Source organism: Dipteris shenzhenensis, chromosome 23, assembly GCF_047967505.1.
Source record: "Dipteris shenzhenensis isolate YYH24624 ecotype China chromosome 23, Dip_SZ_1.0, whole genome shotgun sequence".
Lineage (NCBI taxonomy): Eukaryota > Viridiplantae > Streptophyta > Polypodiopsida > Gleicheniales > Dipteridaceae > Dipteris > Dipteris shenzhenensis.
The window spans coordinates 54,335,072-54,340,096 of record NC_141618.1 but is presented as its reverse complement, the minus strand read 5'-3'; positions in this window follow the sequence as shown (position 1 = coordinate 54,340,096).

Genomic DNA, 5,025 nt, shown 5'->3' with positions numbered 1-5,025 from the left:
ATGGTGTATGATGCTACTATATCAACATAACACCAAGATGGATTAAAGAAAAACTTACATTGTATTGTTATAAAGACTCATTCTCAATGAGTTTAATAATACAATTTCCTTTGGAGGGGGGACTTGCTCCATGAGTATTCCGATCCTCTTTGCTTGTGTCACTTGCATTGTCAATATTTTTCCTTTCTCTTGTGGTTATTTATTAAATGATGCCATGTTAGTTAATGTAAGTTCTTTATTTCCAACCAAGCACTTAATTTCTAGCTAATCTAGTAGATAAAATTATTAGAACAACTTTCTTACAATCGTTATGCAACCAAGAAGATAATTATTACTAGCAAAATCTATAACAAAAAACATTAACAAATTATTAGAATAACTTTCTTACAATCGTTATGCAACTAAGAAGATAATTCTTACTAGCAAAATCTATAACAAAAAACATTAACAAATTAATAATGAAAATGAAGAGCACAAAACACAGAGTCACTTGGTCAAAACAAAATCAAATTCCAAGAACTGAGGCAATCATAGTGAGTGTAGCATACTTGTATTCTCTCTTTAAGCTCTTGCATAGGACTAACTCCCTTACAAATGAGTAGATTTTCATATATATAGACCAATTTGCATGCTCAACACAAAATTAATTATGGACATTAAGACTAGCTATACAAATTGGAAGCATTATTGCCTTAATAAATAATTATCATGTTGAAACATTCTCGAATAGTCTCGGTGGCTAGTCTCAGCTCATTGATAAGACCCACATTACAAAACTTGAAATTTTGGTCTGAGCAACACCAGCACTCCATCTAGCACTTTAAAGAGAGTGCGGTGCATGTGTGTAGTGCAGAGCATGAGCTTGGAGAAGACGACACGCACAGTAGTGGACTCCTTTCACAATTTGTGATGACTAGGGTTTTGAGAGTCCTTATTAGTATAGACTACAAACAATGAATGGTGTCCGCCGGTTGCCCACTTACTAGGGTTGGCACATTGGGCTTTACCACCCCAACAACCTCCCACTTAAAGGCCAATGTGCCTTTGAGGAGTTTACATGTACAAGGTGTGTATGTTTCTATATATGTACATACATGGTAGAACCATGATCTACCAAATCCTCATCAAGACAAATTGCTATGTCGAGAGACCCTTGGTAAGAAGATCCGTAGGGTCTTTGTTGGTGTGAACTTTGACAAGCTCCACTCTCTGTCCTCCAACACTTCATGTATGAAGTGATACTTCACATCCACATGCTTTGTCTTTGCATGGGAACACTAGATTCTTTGCCAATTGTATAGCACTTTGGCTATCACAATAATGCAACATTGGCACCTCAACATTGATCCCCAAATCTTCCACTAGATCAGCAGGCCATATAGCTTTCTTACATGCCTCTGATGTTGCAACATACTCAGCCTATGGTAGACAATGTAATGCATGAATTACAAATGAGATCACCATGAGACCGCACCTCCAATGCATGTAAAAACATAGCGTGCTGACATGGACCTTCTCTTGTCCATGTCACCTACATAATCATCATCTATGTACCTAATCACACATGCCTCTTCACTACCAAAACATATGCACATGTCTTTAGTACCATTCAAGTATCAAAAATTAATTATGGACATTAAGACTAGCTATACAAATTGGAAGCATTATTTCCTTCATAAATAATTATCCTGTTGAAACATTCTCGACTAGTCTCGGCTTCATTGGTAAGACCCACATTACAAAACTTGAAATTTTGGTCTAAGCACTCCATCTAGCACTTTAAAGAGAGTTTTGTGCGAGTGCGGTGCATGTGTGTAGTGTAAAGCGTGAGCTTGGAGAAGACGACACGCACGGTAGTGGACTCCTTTCACAATTTGTGACTAGGGCTTTGAGAGTCCTTATTAGTATAGACTACAAACAATGAATGGTGTCCGACCACCCACTTACCCCAACAACCTCCCACTTAAAGGTCAATGTGCCTTTGAGGAGTTTACATGTACAAGGTGTATATGTTTCTATATATGTACATTCATGGTAGAACCATGATCTACCAAAGCCCCATCAAGACAAACTACTATGTTGAGAGACCCTTGCTAAGAAGATCTATATGGTTTTTGTTGGTGTGAACTTTGACAAGCTCCACTCTCTTGTCCTCCAACACTTCATGTATGAAGTGATACTTCACATCCACATGCTTTGTCTTTACATGGGAACACTAGATTCTTTGCCAATTGTATAGCACTTTGGCTATCACAATAATGCAACATTGGCACCTCAACATTGATCCCCAAATCTCCCACTAGATGAGCAAGCCATATAGCTTCCTTACATGCCTCTGATGCTGCAACATACTCAGCCTATGGTAGACAATGTAATGCATGAATTACAAATGAGATCACCATGAGACTGCAGTGCATGTAAAAACATAGCCTGCTAACATGGAACTTCTCTTGTCCATGTCACCTACATAATCAGCATCTATGTACCTAATCACACATGCCTCTTCACTACCAAAACATATGCACATGTCTTTAGTACCATTAACTACCAAAACGGGCATACCAAGTATATGGCTGGCATCTCCCATGTCTTTCATGTCAAAATTGGCACTCAATTTTGACTTCAAGGCTGAAATGTCATCACTATTATGCCCATGGCAATCACCATGTCATCCACATAAAGGATCAAATCAGCATGCTATCATCCTTAACTTGCTTTGTGTAGAGGCAATGATCCACATTGCTATGTTTGTAACCTTGAGAGAGCATGAATGAGTGGAAATTTTGATACCACTCCTTGGGATCCTGTTTCAAGCCATAAAGACTTTTCCTTAACTTGCACACCAGTGACTCTTTGTCCTTCTCCACAAACCCTTCTGGTTGCTACATGTATACATCCTCATGAATATCACCATGCAAGAATGCTGTCTTGACATCTAATTGGACAAGTTCCATGTCCTCCCCCTGGCAACCAATGCAAGCACACAATGTAGAGTTGTCATCTTGATAAGAATATCTCATCAAAGCCTACACCCTACTGCTGCTTAAACCCTTTAGCAATAAGTCATGCTTTGTACTTTGGTTTATCATCTTGAGGTGTGATCTTCACCTTGTATACCCATTTACATGGCAATGCCTTTTTATCTTTAGGCAATCAAACCAAATCCCATGTTTGATTCTTATGCAACGAGTCCGTTTCAAATTGCATAGCCCTCTCCCACTTTACCTTGTCATCCACTGACATGGCCTCTTTATAGCATAAAGGCTCCCCACAATCTGTTACCATAATGTAGTCAAGAGATGGAATATATCTATTATGAGGGCATGCTACCCTTCCTGACCTTCTTAACACAGGTGGCTCTATAGAAGCCTATTCCACTCTTTCATTCTCCTCAATAAGAGGAAAAACAGGGCACCATTTTGACCAGCATTATGTCCAACATGCTCATGTCCATCCTCATGAAAAATGACCCTCCTCCCTTCCACACTAGGAATAGGCTTTTTATGCATCTTTTCTTCATTGAAGTACACGTGATGACTCGAACAACTTTTTTAGCCTCTGGATCCCATAAATGGTATCCATCTCTCCAAAATCACCATAACCAAGAAAAATGCATTTCCTTGATTTAGGAGCCAACTTGTCCCGTGGAACATGGCAAAACGCCTCGCAACCAAAGACTCTAAGATGCTTGTAAGAAGGTTTCTTACCAGACCATATCTCTTTTGGCACCTTCTCACCCAAAACCTTGTTAGGGGATCTATTGATAAGATGGACAGTAGTACACACTACTTCTGCCCAAAATCCATGACAAACCAGCATTGGATAGCATACTACGCATCCTCTCCTAGATAGCTCGATTCATCATTTCTGCCACTCCATTTTGTGGAGGAGTATAAGGCACAGTCAACTCCCTTTTGATTCCCTTTTGGAATCACATTGGAATCACAAAATGATTGAAAAGCCTTTGACACATACTCTCCACCATTGTCTGTCCTAAGGCATTTAACCTTCTTGCCAGAGACTAATTCTCCACAAGTGTGACAAATTTCTGAAACACTGATATACCCACACCTTGCGTGAGAAATCATCTATAAAAGTGACAAAGTAAGAAGCACCACCCAAAGATGTCGTAGGCATAGGTCCACATAGATCACTATATGTACCAACTCTAGAGGTTCACTCTTGTGCTTGCCCTCTCGTCTATGTGGTGACTTTGTTTGTTTACCATATAAACAATGCTCACACATAGAGAAATCAGAAAAATTTAATGCAGGGACATAACCAAAACAAGACAATACTCTCATTCCTTTTTCATACATATGACCCAATCGGCGATGCCACAATGAAATGTTTGGCTGTTAGGTGACACAAATTACATGATTTTTTGACATCAGATACATAAAGTGTGTACAAAGTACCACACTTTGATCCATGAGCTACAATAAGGGAACCCTTGGAGATCTTCCATGTGTGATCACCAAACCAGCAATGGTAGCCCGCATCATCCAATTGTCCTACACTGATCATGCTCTTTGTTAAATGTGGTACATGCTTGACATCCTTCAAGATGAAAGAAGAGCCATTTTGGAACCTCAATAGCACGTTGCCAACTCCTGCAATCTAACATGCATAATCATTTCCAAGTTAAACACATCCCTTCCATGAAGCATCATATGTGCTGAACCACTCCCTATGTGGAGTAACATGAAAGGATGGACCCGAATCAATGATTCAGTCTCATTGAGTGCATGAGTATCCATGGCTATAAGCATAGCTACATCCAAGTGGGAGATGAGGATCTCCCCATCCTCAATAGCATTGCGACTTCTTCAATCTTCACACTAGACCCTGTTTTCCTGTCATCGTGCTTCTTTTCTTTTCCTTTCTCATTTTTGAGCTTCTCACAGTCCTTCTTCATGTGAACCCTTTTATTGCAGTAATAAAACTCCACATTCTTTTTAGGGCCACGAGATTTGCTATGAGAGTTTGTAGACTTCCCCTTTGTACTGGATCTCCCTCTCACCC